This window comes from Eretmochelys imbricata, chromosome 3 (assembly GCF_965152235.1).
Source record: "Eretmochelys imbricata isolate rEreImb1 chromosome 3, rEreImb1.hap1, whole genome shotgun sequence".
NCBI classification, from domain to species: Eukaryota; Metazoa; Chordata; order Testudines; family Cheloniidae; genus Eretmochelys; species Eretmochelys imbricata.
In genome coordinates this window covers 11,709,243-11,725,540 of record NC_135574.1, presented here as the reverse complement: position 1 = coordinate 11,725,540, position 16,298 = coordinate 11,709,243, and the positions used below count along the sequence as shown (strand labels likewise).

The window sequence follows — 16,298 nt, the reverse complement described above, 5'->3', positions numbered from 1 at the left end:
TAAAAATACCCAGGTGTTGAAACAACATGTGAGAGGGATGTTTTAAGGGCATTTTATTTTTAATTTAAAAAAAGAAAAACTAAATGGCTCTCTAAAGGACACTGTGATGGTGCACTCCATAAGGTTTTATGCAAATATGCTGATGAATGTATATATGACATAACTGGAATATGTTGTATGCTACTGTCATAAATATAAAGGGAAGGGTAACCACCTTTCTGTATACAGTGCTATAAAATCCCTCCTGGCCAGAGGCAAAACCCTTTCACCTGTAAAGGGTTAAGAAGCTAAGGTAACCTAGCTGGCACCTGACCCAAAATGACCAATGAGAGGACAAGATACTTACAAATCTGGAGTGGGGGGGAACAAAGGGTCTGTCTGTCTGTCTGTCGCTTTTGCAGGGAACAGATTAAGAATGCAGCCTTACAACTCCTGTTAAATTAGTAAGTAATCTAGCTAGAAATGTGTTAGATTTCCTTTTGTTTAATGGCTGGTAAAATAAGCTGTGCTGGATGCAATGTATATTCCTGTTTTTGTGTCTTTTTGTAACTTAAGGTTTTGCCTAGACAGATTCTCTGTCTTTTGAATCTGATTACCCTGTAAGGTATTTACCATCCTGATTTTACAGAGGTGATTCTTTTACCTTTTCTTTAATTAAAATTCTTCTTTTAAGAACCTCATTGATTTTTCATTGTTCTTAATGAACAATGGATCTTGGAAGGCTCCAATCCACATAAGAAGTCTTCCTGGAGACATTCAAGATAGCACATGGGTAATGGCTGCTGCCTGTAAAAACTGAGTCATGCATGGACATGTGACTTGCTCAAGTGTCTCCAAAACTCCATTTTGTAGCTGGATTCTATACAGGGGGAGGGAGGGGTATCCACCCACAAGAGAAAGTCTATTTAAACCCCTGGGAGACCCCTCCATTTTGTCTTCACTTGGCTCAAGAGATATCCTTTCCACCCCCAAGGATACCTTAAAGAAACTGGACCAAAGGACTGTAACTACAGGGGGTGTGAGTGATCGCTGGACCCAGACTAGAAGAAGACTAATCTGTAAAAGGAAGCTTACTGGAATTCCTCTGAGGGTGAGGTTTTTATCTGTATTCAGTTTTCTGATTGTATTAGACATAGACTTGCATGTTCTATTTTATTTTGCTTGGTAATTCACTTTGTTCTATCTGCTATTAGTTAGAACCATTTAAATCCTACTTTCTGTATTTAATAAAATCACTTTTTACTTATTAATTAACCCAGAGTATGTATTAATACCTGGGGACAGGGGGCGACAACACAGCTGTGCATACCTCTCTATCAATGTTATAGAGGGCAAACAATTTATGAGTTTACCCTGTATAAGCTTTATACAGGGTAGAACAGATTTATTTGGGGTTTGGACCCCATTGGGAGTTGGGCATCTGAGTGTTAAAGACAGGAACACTTCTTAAGCTGCTTTCAGTTTAAACTTACAGCTGTTAAGGGACGTGGTTCAGACCTGGGTCTGTGTTTGCAGCAGGCTAGCGGGCCTGGCTCAAACCAGGCAGGGCACTGAAGTCCCAAGCTGGGAGGGCAGGGAAAGCAGGGGCAGAAGTAGTCTTGGCACATCAGTTGGCAGCCCCAAGGGGGTTTCTGTGATCCAACCCATCACAGAGACAAATTATAGAAACAGATCCTTTGCTACACACACACACACACTTCAGGAAGATTATCTCAAACCAACTTGCTTTTATTAAAAGAAAAGTAACAAATCTTATATGGGGGATACAAGGTCTCCCTTCTGGAATTTTTCCAGCTCATAAGGTTCTTTAGAGCCTAAACAAACAGTACTTCAGAGTTCCCTTGAAGTAGGATCCAATGATTTTAGAAGCAAGTGGCTGTCTGCCAGATTCCCAGATATCCTGCCTAGACAATCAGAATCACAGTCCCCTGTAGGAAAAAAAATAGAATCAGATTTTGTTAATGTTTTCCTGTAGAACAGGGATAATATGAAGTTTGATTTCAAATCAAGAGGCACAAGTGGAATCCCCCAGTCACTGTGTGGCGTGTAAAGGGGTTCCTGGTTAACTCTGGCACAGGGAATTCATTTCCCTACTGCAACATACTGTTACAGAATTTTAAGAGGGATAATTTTATGTATCTAAACAGGCGAACAGGCTGCCTATAAAAACTATACTGCCGAAAAACACAACTCACATCCAGGTACATTTGCTCTATCAAAGACACCTTGAGCACAGCTGAAATTAAAATGAGAGCTAATTAATTCAGTGATAAATAACTTCATCCTTTAAGAGTAAGGGAAATTCCAAGTCTCACTGAAGGCTGACTCTGTTTGAAGGACAATTGCATACTAGGGCCACTCCAGCCTAGCTCTCTGGTTCTCACTGTGCAACCCCAAGGGACTCCCAGCTTCACATCTCCTGCCCTAAATCTGTTTCCCTGGTGTTTTAGTAGGGGGAGAAAATCTCTCACCCTCCCAACTCCTTCTTGGGGAGCTGTGCTTGATACAACAATATGACCAAACTAGGCCTCCTGTAAAATTTATGACAGATATGGTCTAAAACAATAAAAGCAGGAATAAAAATGGCTAGAGAAATGCAAAGTTGCCAAATTAACTTTCTATAGCAACCTTAACATAAGAATGGCCCTACTGGGTCAGACCAAGGGTCCATCTAGCCCAGTATCCTGTCTTCTGACAGTGGCCAGTTCCAGGTGCCCCAGAGGGAATGAACAGAACAGGTAATCATCAAATGATCCATGCCCAGTCACTCATTCACAGCTTCTGGCAAATAGAGGGTAGGAACACCATTCCTCCCCATCCTGGCTAATAGCCATTGATGGACCTATCCTCCATTAATTTATCAGAACCCTGTTATGGTCTTGGCCTTCACAACATCCTCTGGCAAGGAGTTCCACAGGTTGACTGTGTGTTGTGTGAAGAAATACTTCCTTTTATTTGTTTTAAACCTGCTGCCTATTAATTCTATTTGGTGATCCCTAGTTCTTGTGTTATGAGAAGTAGTAAACAACACTTCCTTATCTACTTTCTCTACACCATCTAAACTTTGATGTTTAAAACATTAAAAAAACACTTATGAATAGTGTTCACATTGACACAGAGGTGAAAGTAAGCCAGTATGGTCCGGTACGGCATACTGGCAAGAGCCAGTACGCTGTGCTGGACTGGCTTCCCTGGTGGTGATTTAAAGGGCCTGGTTCTCCTGCCACTGCGGGGAGCCCCAGGCCCTTTAAATCACCTCTGGAGCTCCGGCAGTGGGGCTTGGGCGGCGCTTTAAAGGGCCCGGGGCTCCCTGCAGTGGTAGGAGCCCCGGACCTTTTAAATCCCCGCCCAAGCCTTGCTGCCAGAGCCCCGGGGCTCCAGCAACCGGGCTCCAGCAGGGATTTACAATGCCGGGAGCTCTGCAGCTGCCGGAGCCTCAGGCCCTTTAAAGCGCCCCTTCCGGTTGAGGCCACGCCCCTTCCGGTTGAGGCCACGCCCCCACTCAGGACTCTGGCGTACCGGAAAGTCCTTTAAGTTACTTTCACCCCTGCATTGACATCACCAAGATTTTTATAATTATCTCCCTTTGTCTTCATAAGGGGGGGGAATCATGGGCTAAGAATCTGTGCTGAGCTGCTTTAAGGACTGAAAGATTCATCTGCTCTTAAATGACTCTAAATCCTGGGTGGATTGGTGCTGTTTTACTTATATGGAACAGTGAGCACTTCCAATAGCATGCAGGTCTCACCCACTGGTCAGCATGTGTTACATGTCCCCTCTGTGCCTGATCTACAGAGAATGGGAGTCTGTTACAGGCCCAGTTAGAGAGCCCCTCTTGTGATTTACTTCAGAGGTTTCTGCTTTAATTCCCAATCTGTTGGGCAAGATAGCGCCTAGCACATGTCTGTGTTCTACAGCATCTCCAGTCTGAAAGATGTCACACCCATGAACAATGATACTCTTAATCCAGCTCCTGATGTGCATTAGTACTTGCAACATTTGGACCCACATATAACATACGGAAGCCCAGTGAAATGCTGCATTGTGTCTGTCTGGCTGCACTTTTAATTAATGTGTAAGCTTCCACTTGAATATTTTTCACACTGGGTTGGTGGTGTGGACTTGAGTGAGGACTGAGACACACGCCCAATTACAATGTTCTGCCAGTTTTGAGTTAAATAGTTTGAAAATACTTTACCTTATTTACTTTTTTACCTTTCCTGCACAACACAAACTTACATTCACCCTCAGGTGTCAGTAACCTCCAAACTCTTAGGCTTTTCTTTGTCATAAAGCTTTAGCTTTACAGTTTTAAAGCCTTATAAATATTCTGTTGATGCAGACAGCAGCCATTTTGTTCCCAGAATTTGGACCATTTGATCATCTAGTCTGACCTCATGCCATAGAATTTCCTCCAGTTACCCCCTCTATTTAGCCCAGTAACGTGTATTTGATTCTCTTCCAGAAAGGCATCCAGCCATGATATGAAGACACCAAGAGATGGAGAATACACTATTTCCTTTGGCTGTTTGTTCCCTCACTGTTAAAAATCTGTGTCTTATTTCTAACTTGAAATTGTGTGGCTTCAGCTGTCAGCCATTGGATCTTGTTCTGCCTTCTCTGCTAGATCAAAGAGCCCTTGAGAACCTGGTATTATCTCCCTGTGACTGTGCTTATGTAACGCCGACACAAACCCCGGTCGTTGGCGGGTGGGATCGAACCAGGGACCTCTGGAGCTTAGTGCATGAGCCTCTACCGCATGAGCTAAAAACCAACTGCCTGTTAGCTAAGGCTGTAGAGCAGACTCATTAACTGTTCTCTAAGTTGTCTCGGTACCACTAGATGGGACAGAACACCTCACCCAGGAGGTGTGTGGGTTACACTTATACACTTTAATCAAGTCACTGGAAGCACCCACATACAATGATGAATCCCCATTGACAACTATTTTAGGTTGTACATTGTATTATATGTGTGCTTTAATGAGGTTCTATGGTGCTAGGCTTTTACTCAGAAACATGTGCAGTGCTAAGTCAAACTGTTTGCAATAACAATTGTTACACGTACACAGTTACCTTTCTCAACTAAGGTTGTAATGTCATCTAAAAATTACATTAGGTTTGTTTATCAAGTCCTAATGTCTAAAAGACCTGCTGAGTGACATTAACTATATTCCTAATCTTTAATTCTTTATTGATGGAGTCATTTTCCCATTATTTTGCTGGGAACTGATGTCAGACTAATTGTTACCCAGATCATCCCACCTGCCCTTGTTACCTATTGGCAGAACATTAACACTCTTCTGGTCTTCCTGAATCTCCCCAATGTTCCAAAATTTGTTACCAATGGTCAATGCAACAGAGCTCCCTTCAGCCAGTTCTTTGAGGATTCCATAATGGAAATTATCCAGCTCTGCTGATTTAAAAATGTTTATCCCTAGCAGATGTTATTTAACATCTTCCTTATTTTCTAATGGATAGATAGTAGTCACCATCTTCACGTATTATTAGTGCATCAGCCTGCTTCTTTCCAAATACAGAACGGAACAACCTTTGCCCTTTCTGCCTCATTATAAACAATTTTATCGCCATCTAGGAATGGGCCCATATGATTGTTAGGATTTCTTTTCTTCTAGATTTTTTTTTAAAATGCCATTTTATTCTTAGCCCTGCCAGCCATGGATTCTTCCACAATGTCCTTAGCTTTCCCTTTCACAAGGCTAAACTTCATCACTTCTAATGTAGATTGACTATTATCTATTTCCCCTGTTTCCCATTTGGTATAGATACTGTTTTATTTCTAATTGTTGCCTTCACTTCCCCTGCAGACTGATACAAAGTAGACCCAGGGTCTGCACTCACTCTTCCAGATTTTCGTTTTTCCTACTTGACTTCCCTATTCTAAAATATAAAAGCAATGTAGACAATGGGGTGTTTGGGTGCCAACCCCTGCCCATATATGAAACTTCAGCAGCATATGGAGACTGTACAAGAACCATAAAGGGACTTGGAGGTGGGAGACTTTCCCAAAGCATGAGCAACTCACAGCTGCCATAATAGGTCTCTGCTGTCCCTGTTGCAAGCATTGGAGCTGGGGTGGTGCTGGAGACGTTGACGGAGGATGTCAGGTCTCTGGGGGCAATCCCTGTAGCACTGAGCACTACAGAGACTCTGGGCTGCTCCATGCTGTGGAGTCGCCCACAGGCAGCCTGGGTAAGGCTGCTGTATGTAAGAGCAGCCAGAGGAATGGTTCTCATACATGTTGGGGCCAGTCCAGCTCTCAGGTGGCCTAGAATGTGGGCAGCACAGATGTTGCTTGAAGCCTCTTTTGCCTCTGGGCTGGGCCATCTGTGCGGAGCCTCCGAGAGCATTAAACAGCTTGGATGTAAGAAGGAGAGGAACAACTGTTCCTCTGTTCACACTGCAATGTCTGCCTTGTAGAATGCTGAACTTACCTTGCACAACAAACACCACCGCTGAAGCATCTTCCAATGAGTGTCCTTAGAAAAGGGGGGCATCTCAGATAGAAACAGGTACCCCCCTGGAGTATACATCTCCTCTTGATATTCTGAGCCTGGGAGAATTCTGCAGAAAGAAAAAGAGTCACCCTCATTCTGCAGAGCAGGGCAAATAAGGGCTTTATTTCCAGGATGACAGGCATTTCCTATTCACTTTCACTTGTCCAAGTCAGCCCAATTATTTGCCAGTGCAAAAGTTTATCACAGCTTCATTACTACTTGAATGGTTGTAGTTCTGTGCAAATTCAGTGGCTGACTCTAAGAAGGGAACAGAGTGAGTTAATTAAATCAGCCGCTGGCTTTCAGAGGTATATTTCTCCAATCTGCAGCCTGAGCATGGACATCCTTTGCTGCCCATGCCTTTAACGAGTGGAAAGCAAGTAGCTGCCCACATCTCCACCTTCCTTTGGTGGCTACTGCTGTGAGTTTGATTCCCCCTGGCTCTGACCGTGATGTGCCAGGCAGTATCATAAATGCAATTTGGCTAAGTACGGTTGAACTGGCTCAGCGCTGGTTTGGATGACTACAGCTTTTTGAAAGAGAAGGGCTTGAAAAAGTCCCTTCCCCTTTGAAAGTTTGACTGTCTGTGAGACTGTAGATTTTTTTTTCTGAAGAGTCACTTAGGATTAGTTTCTTGATGACCAATTGCCACTCTCCGGTTATACCCGTAGGACCTGTTGTTTTGAAAATGCAGCCCAAATGTGCACAGTCAAAGCTTGTAGAATAGTTAGATTAGAACATTTTTAATTGGCGGTCACTGAGCAATTGAAACGGGTACATCGTTACAGCTGCAAACACTGTCCCATGCTGATGATATCATTTCTAGGAACAAAGCTAAGCACTGTTACAAATTACACCTGAGAGGACACGCACACAACTGCTGCGAATTATACCTGGTAGGACACGCACACAAATGCTACGAATTACACCTGGTAGGACACGCACACCAATGCTGCGAATTATACCTGATAGGTCACGCACAGTTCAAATCTAGGCTGAGGCACATAAACAAAGTCCACAACTGCAGAGTTCCCAAAAGACACTAAGTTTATTACGCTGGAGCTTGGTGCCCCCCTGCTAGCCAGGAGGGGACGCTGAATACAGATTATACAAAGGTTATATACTTTTTAGCAAAGCATGTTGCCCTCGTGCATCGGAAACCTTAGCCAATAAACAAACCCTTTTCTTATCTACCACCTATCCCTCCTTGGTGCATTCCTCGTGCTAAACCAGTATGTTAATTACACAGCATGGTCCTAAAGCCATGCATCAGTAACTTTTATTATCAGGATGGGAGGCCTCACATCAAAGGCCAAGAGATAGGGAGTTAGAGACTGACAAAAAACAAATACTGGGAGTCAAGGCAGGCTGGAGACAAGGAGGAGGATTTTCACAGGGATTCAGTATCTAAGGATCACTCCTCCTGGTGTATGATATGCTTGCGTTTAGACAATGGTGGGCCCCAAACCAAAATGGAGTCACATGTGCTAACTTTTCCTTAACAGCACATAGTTGTGGTAGGTTCTGAGAGAGAGTGGGGCTAAGACACTGAGATGAAGGGCTGCCATTTTTTTAGACCTTGGTTCTGTTCCCAGCTGTGTAACATCTCAGTGGCACAGGAGGCCTGACTTCATAATACAAGTTGTGAAAGGCAAAGAATTACTAACACTAGCCAGCAGATGATACATTGTAAGTTACAGTCTTCTAGCTCCCAGACCTACGCACCTTCTCCTAGACCAAAGGTATATTGAACAGGGTTGGCATGAGTTCATTTTGTCCGTATACCATCCAGTTAATCAATTGTGTGATTTCCGATTTCAGGAAGAGGGCATGCAGTGCTGGTAGACTGTGGAGCAGTAAAAGCAGCAAGCCTCCAAAAGATCTGAGAAAAACATGATGGAAACATTTTTTCTCCCCACTGGTCATAATTTGGTCAAATCTCAATGATTTTCACCGGGGGCAGCAAAGACACATCCCTGACCTCAGGATAATTCCTCTCAAATTTCATGTACTGTCTGCAAACTGAAGAGGTGCTAGAGCTCTTAAGAAAACATCAGAAATGTTTTTCTAATAGAAAGGATTAGACAACCTTAGTATGTGCTCCCAGATACCCCTCTGTATCATCCCTCATTTTCATTTACCTCTTACCTGTTGCACCCTGGTGCACCAGAAAGAAGACAGCAAAGAGCAGATAAAGGATCTTCATGGCTGAAGGTTGGTCAGGAACTCAGTGTCACTGGAGAGAAGAGACACAAAGACAGAGAGGAGACAAAGTCCCTGTATTTATAGGTCATGGGGAAATACTGATCTTTTTCTCTCCTCCACCCTCCTCTGTCTCTCTTCATTCCCCTCCCTCCTGCCCTGTTCTCTTTCCCTTAACTGCTGTCCTGTCTCTCCCTTTCTCCTGTCTCTCCTTGACCCCTTTTCCTTTCAGTCTTCACCTTAACCCCTTCATCTGTTTCTTTCTTGTCTGTTTGCTTTTCTCTCCCTCCCCACCTATTCTCTCCTTCCCACCTTCTCCCTAATTCTTCCCTTTTTTCCTTGTCTTCATTGCTAACTCTGGAAATCCTCCCAAATCGCAGCTCCCACAGCCCTAAGGTTAGTTCATCAGAGGGTGATTAACTAACACAGCACTACGGGAGGGACCCACTGTGCATTCGGATAATTAGGATTTCTGGATAAAGGGAATTCAGATAACTGAGATTATCCTGATGGTTTTAACTCAGATAGCTTTAAAATAACCAAGTTTTTATTGGAGTAAACAAAATGCATGGAATTTGGTACTTATCCATTAAAACTGGCATGAAGGCACATTCTCCAGCCTTGCATCACAGTGGCTCCAAATGGATTCTTGAGATAGCTAGAAAGTTCATTCAGGTAGTTCATTCACTCAAGGGGTTATCACAGCTGTCTTCTTCTCTTTCTGCATCTCACAATCATCTCCCTAGACTTTAAAGGAAGAGTTATAAAGACTTTAAAGAGTGAGTATAATGGAAGCGACTTTAGTAGTTACCAGATTTGAGGCACTCTCAGTAGCCAGGTGACGACAATCACACTTGCTGTCTCTCTCATCCAGATATTAGATCTTCAGAGAGTGATGCTTTGACCCAAACTGCCTGTTTAATGCACTTGCTGAAGGCTTGGTTTCTTGGGAAAGCTGCTGTGGGCCAATCGGAAAGAACCCTGCTTGTGGGGAAAATCTGAACTGCCTTACCACAGTTTGGACGTTGGAAATCTTGCTACTTTCTCTCTCTGGAATATCTTGTGCCATCTCAGATTGTGTAAAACATGTTAGGCCACAGAGATTTGCGTAAAATATCGTGGAACATATAATGAACACCTGCTGCTTTAACTCTGATCAGCAATTTACTTCTGTGGGACACCTCTATAGTCCTCTCTGCGGTGCAGTCCTTGGCCAGCTTGACACAACTCTGTGTCCTTCTCCCAGGCAGTGTTTTCTGTCAGCATTTTGAGCTGCCAGCAGAAATGTCCATTTATGTAAAATCCTTTCACAGTCTTTGATGACTCTGTATGGTTTTCATAGTTCATCATGCTGCAAGGAAGTCATTTGGCTAATTTGCTTAATGTATTACTAATAATGTTGATAACTATTAAATCAATATTAAGACAAACTGCTCTACATGGTACGGTACCAGGAGTTGTGTAATCTCTACATTTTATTTGTGAGATAGTCGGATTGCATCATCTGTTTAAAAATACCAATAAATAATACTAGTAATTCTTAAGAATAATAAAATTAAGGTGTATCGGACCCTGTGGTTGTTTATGCCTTATAACATATTATCTGAATTCACCTTTCAGATTTTCACCTTCTTTAATATAAACCAAATATTTTATTACCTTTGTTAAAATTAGTTCGACATTATAGGTGGCACAGGGAGCAACATCTAAGGTTGAGGTTGCTCGACACTTTCTTTTATATGTCCTTGTTTTCAGTTACTTAGATCTTTGCCAAAGTTGAAGTGTTTAAAGTTTCCTGTGCCAGGGTGAAGCAAGGGCATCTGCATTGCACGGAGAATATCTGGGGTGGGTTTTTTTAAAGCAATAAGCCTGTATCAAGCTCTGCTGAGAAAAACAACTGGAAAAATGGGCTTTTTGATAATTTCGCCATATCTGAATAGTTTTCCATGGAGGTAGTAAAGGAATCTCCCTGCCTACAAAATATCACATTTCTGCTGCAATCCACGGAGGCTTTAGAGCTCTTCAGAAAAAAAGTATTGGAAAAAGGTTAATAATGGAAAACTTTAGGCAGCCCTATTCTAGGGTCACAAATATATCACTGTACTATCCCTGGATTTTACTTACTGCTTACATGCATCCGATGAAGTGAGTATTCACCCATGAAAACTTATGCTCCAATATGTCTGTTACTCTATAAGGTGCCACAGGACTCTTTGCCGCTTTTACAGATCCAGACAAACACGGCTACCCCTCTGATGCTAAACTTCCTTGCAAACCAAAAACTGTGAGTTTTGGCAGGTTCTAGGCAGAGCCCCCTCCCACAGATGCAGAACAGGAGTGGAGAGCCAGGAGGCAGACCCACTAGTGGAGGACGAGCAGTCAGTTTTGCAACTGTGTGGCACCAATGGGAGGAGGCACCAAGTGCGACTAACTCCAGCAGATATAACATGATATCAAGGCAAAATATCTGGCCATGTAACCCCCTGGTTACAGCTTTGGAGTCAACTGCATGTACTTCCATTGGTGGGCCAACCCAAGATTAATGACTAATAGTGACTAATTATACTGAATTAAAAATATTGGGCACTCATTGGTACCTTCCTTCCAGGACTATCCAAGCTCTTCCCACAATTAATTACACTCACAACATCTCTGGAGGGCAGGCAAACAGTTACCTGCTGTTCTAATTAAACCATGTGCTGCATCATACAATTATCTTTAACCCTTTAATTATTAAATAAAACTGTTGCACAAAGCATACAAATAATACATCTGAAATCAATGTACATTGCAAACCTTCAGAGGTTCCCAGCCCCCTCCCTACATCCTGCCCTGCGAGCGTCCACAAAGAATGCTGATGCCTTTCTCTAGCAAATATATTGAATTGCTAAACAGCCCTCACACAGAGCTGAGTTTGCAATACAACATGGCATCAAAGAAGGCCATTGTAATGTTGGGGCTCCCTACATAGGGGCATCGCATCATGGGAGAAGGAGAGAGTAGTCCCTCCCCACTCTGCTCTGGTGTCCCTCCACTTCTTGAGGGTGTCATGACACCAATAGGCCTAGACTCCACAAGTGCTAGTAGAAATAGTGAGGGGTAGGGTTGGCTCACTCCCCTGGGATTGTCAGAGCTAGGAAATGCTCAAGCAGCACCAAGGAGGCTCCTGTTTCCTGCAGCTCCTCACCCCCTTTCCCCCTCTCTCCTCTGTCTTTTCTTCCCCTTTTCTATCCTCTACTCTCTGCCTCCCTTTGTGCTCTGTCCATGCAGCACCTTGGGGACTGCCATCACCACAGCATGCAGGGGCAAAATGCAGATGAGCACCACTCCTTCCTCTTCTGCTGCCTCTGGCTTCTAACACTACATGTCAGACTGACAGGCCCATAATAGCCCAGGGCCTCCCATTCACTCATTTTAAATACTGGCACAACAATAGCTTTCTACCAGTCTTCTGGAACTTCCCTGGTGCTCGAGACTTACTGAAAACCAACATTAATGGTCCAGTCAGCCAGCTTCTCAGCCAGCTCTTTTAAAATACACAACTTTCACCAAAATGCTCTTAGTACTCTTTCTAGTGAAATCACCTTGTCAGTGAAACTTTCTCAAACTGCAAGGCTCTGTTGCAGATTGTGCCAGATAGACTAATTTTCTATATATTAGAAATATAGTCTATATATTTCTAAAATTGTATATTATGATGACATATCAAGTCCCAACTTGATCTTTTATGTCTGTTATGAACTTCTAGCATAAAGTACATAATATAGAAGAAACTGATAAAAGGTGAAGTTACTTCACAGTTTAGAAAGAGTTTGTGGTTAGCTTCCCTAATGGCTGTTGCTGTTACTCAAACAAACTTCTTTGTGACCCACAGACACAGCATCTGCTTTTTGACATGTTTTAAGGGTTTGGCCCTAAGTTCTGCAAAGGATACTTGCTTGTCCCTGGATATATATGATATTATTAAAAATAAATTCCATATTTTCTGTCATCATTACAGCTGCCAAACCTTGCCTGGAGGAAATTACTACCTTGGTTGAAATACTGGCCCCATGGAAGTCAATGGGAGGTTTAAACTCTATGGTGATGAATGTGGGTGTGCCTGGCACAGAACATTGGTCTAGTCCCCAAAATGTGTTTTCTGTCTAGGATTTCTTGAGATGGAGGGCGGGAATCTCAGCACACTCCCCACAGCCACAGTGCCTCTGACTGCAAGCCATTAAGTCTGAGTTAGTGCAACAGCCAAACAATGGAAAAACCATCATGGGGGATACTCTTAGATGGCCTGACTGGTTTTGCCCAGACAGTCAATCTCAGGCAAAGGAAGACTCAATCCCGGTCCAGCTAACAAAAAGGCACTGGGCAGTGTGGTAACTGAGCTCAGGCATGCATGGGGTGGGTCGTTCTGTAAAAAGAATTTCCCTGAGAAGGGGCAAATAGACTGGGGATCACTTTCTCTGGAAGGGAAACTGAGCCCAGGCTTTGTCTTTAGAGTTGTGGTGCTTTCAAAAAGAACATAAGGGCTTGTCTACACTGAGAAATTTATTGGAGTAACTATAATGGTGGAATTATATTGCAATAGTAATAGAGGTATAGTTCCCCGGGCGGACAATTGAGATGCTAAAGGAGCACTCAAGGACGATAAGGCTGTTGCGGAGAAACTAAATGCATTCTTTGCATTGGTCTTCACGATTGAGGATATGAGGGAGATTCCCAAACCTGAGCCATTCTTTTTAGGTGACAAATCTGAGGAACTGTCTCAGATTGAGGTTTCATTAGAGGAGGTTTTGGAATGAATTGATAACCTAAACAGTAATAAGTCACCAGGACCAGATGGTATTCACCCAAGAGTTCTGAAGGAACTTGTGAAATTGCAGGAATACTATCGTCTGTAATCTACCATTCAAATGAGCTTCTGTACCAAACGACTGGAGGATAGCTAATGTGGTGCCAATTTTTAAAAAGGGCTTCAGAGCTGATCCCAACAATTACAGGCTGGTAAGCCTGAATTCAATACCGGGCAAACTGTTTGAAACTATAGTAAAGAACAAAATTGTCAGACACATAAATGAACATAGTTTGTTGGGGAATAGTCAACATGGTTTTTGTAAAGGGAAATCATGCCTCACCAAACTACTAGAATTCTTTGGGGGGGTCAACAAGCATGTGGACAAGGGGGATCCAGTGGATATAGGGTATTTAGATTTTTAGAAAACCTTGAACAAGGTCACTCCCCAAAGGCTATTAAGCAAAGTAAGAAGTCATGGGATAAGCAGGAAGGTCCTCTCATGGATTGGTAACTGGTTAAAAGATAGGGGTACTATCAAAAGTCAGGACACTGGGCTAGATGGACCTTTGGTCTGACCCAGTATGGCCGTCCTTATGTTTTTATGTATTAATATTGATTTAATTGTGGTCAACATTATCAGTAATAAACCAAGCAAATGAGTCAAATGACTTTATGTTGCAGCATTATAAGCTTTGAAAAAACTTATAGAATCATCAAGGAATGTGAAAGGGCTTTATATGAAGAACCTCTCCTACCTTCAAAATGGACAATTCTGCTGACAGCTCAAAGAAAGAGCTGATAGAGAAACTGCCACTTGAGGAAGGACAAGAGTTGTGTCAAGTTGGCCAAGGACCACACCGCAGGGAGGCCTATGAGAAGTGGCCTGAAGAAGTAAGTTGCTGATCAGAACTAAATCAGCAGGTGTCCATTATATGTCCCAAGACATTTTACACAAACCTCTGTGGCCTAACATGTCTTACACAATCTGGGATGGCACAAGATGTTTTGCACAAAGACCACGGAATTTTCCCAAGACAGAAAGAAATTGCAAGAATTCCAGCCTCCAGATTGTGGTTGGATATTTCAAATCCTTCCCACGTGCAGGGGTCACTTTCTGATTGGTCCACAGCAGCTTTGCCAAGAAGAATCCAAGTCTTCACAGCCTATATAAAACAGGTTGTTTGTGCCAAAGCCTCACTTCCTGAAGCTGAGAGAGACGGTGAGTGGGACTGTCTTCACCTGGCTACAGAGAGTGCCCCTAGTCTGGTAACTGATAAATTCTCTTCCCTTGTACTCACCCTATTAACTCCTCTTTTAAAGTTCTATCTAGGGATATGGCTGTGAGATCCAGAAAGAGAAGAAGAACACAGCTGTCATAACCCCTTGAGTGAATGAACTACCTGAGTGAACTTTCTAGCTATCTCGAGAAACCATTCTGGCCTGGGCCACTGTCATGGAAAGCTGGAGAACATGGCTTCTTCATGCCAATTTTAATCAATAAGGAGCAAAATTCCATACGTTCTGTTTACCCCCCAAAAAAACCTTGGTTATTTTAAAGCTATCTGAGGCAAAACCATCTGCAGAATAAATCCAGTTATCTGAATTCCCTTTATCCAGAAATACGACCTATCTGAATGCACAGTGTGCCCCTCTCTGTCATGCTGTGTTAGTTAATCACCCACTGATGAACAGACCTCAAGGCTGTGGGAAATGAGATTTGGGAGGATTTCCAGAGTTAGAGATGAGGACAAGGAGAAAAGGGAAGAATTAGGGAGAAGGTGGGGAGGAGAGAATATGTGGGGAGGGAGAGAAAAAGTAAACAGGCAAGAAAGAAACAGATGAAGGGGGTTAAGATAAAGATTGAAAGCAGAAGCATTCAAGGAGAGAAAGGACAAAGGGAGACAGAACAGGAGTTATGGAGGAGGAAAGAGACCAGGGCAGGAGGGAGAGGAACAAAGAAAAGCAAAGGAGAGTAGAGGAGAGAAAAAGGGAAGGAAAGAAGGAGGAGGGGGGAGTAGCCACAGGAAACAGGAGCCTCTTTGTGGCTTCTTGAGGGTGTCATGACACCAATAGGCCTAGGCTCCACAAGTGCTAGTAGAAATCTTGAGGGGTAGGGCTGGCTCACTCCCCTGGGATTGTCAGAGCTAGGAAATGCTCAAGCAGCACCAAGGAGGCTTCTGTCTCCTGCAGCTCCTCACCCTCTTTCCCCCTCTCTCCTCTGTCTTTTCTTCCCCTTTTCTATCCTCTACTCTCTGCCTCCCTTTGTGCTCTGTCCATGCAGCACCTTGGGGACTGCCATCACCACAGCATGCAGGGGCAAAATGCAGATGAGCACCACTCCTTCCTCTTCTGCTGCCTCTGGCTTCTAGCACTGCATTTAGAAGCACTTCTTATGTGTATCCAAATATTCCAAATTTCGAATATCCCCCAGGCCAGTTGGATAAACCAGAGGGTGCTGTAATAGAATGTGTGATGTATGCATATCTTTCACTAGCAAACTGAATCTTAGTGGTCTAGAAATTTAGGGTAGCTCAGTATGCGATTATAAGAGTTAAAGTCCAGAAATATTTGTAAAAGGGAATGTCTCCTCCATAGACGATAGCTAAGAGACACCCTGAATACTTCAGAGTTTAGCCTAGCTATCATGCACAGTTTGTCGCTGAGAGAAATTGACAGTTTCTTTCCCAAAAGCAGGAAGAAGCTTTGAATTGGCTGGTAAGCTAAAGATTGTTCCCACTACCTGAATATTTAGTTAACTTTGAATATTTAGTTCAAGTGGCCGAAGAGCAA

At 43.2% G+C, this 16,298-nt stretch overlaps 1 long non-coding RNA gene across 1 annotated transcript; it reads right to left on the bottom strand.

Annotated features, from left to right (window-relative positions):
- Positions 1-1,707: 1,707 nt before the first annotated feature.
- On the bottom strand, positions 1,708-8,812 carry LOC144261937 (uncharacterized). The gene is made up of 3 exons (XR_013345478.1): positions 8,666-8,812; positions 6,455-6,584; positions 1,708-1,928 (listed from the first exon to the last, which is right to left on the bottom strand). It is a non-coding gene; the product is annotated as an uncharacterized LOC144261937 (long non-coding RNA).
- Between the last annotated feature and the right edge of the window lie 7,486 nt (positions 8,813-16,298).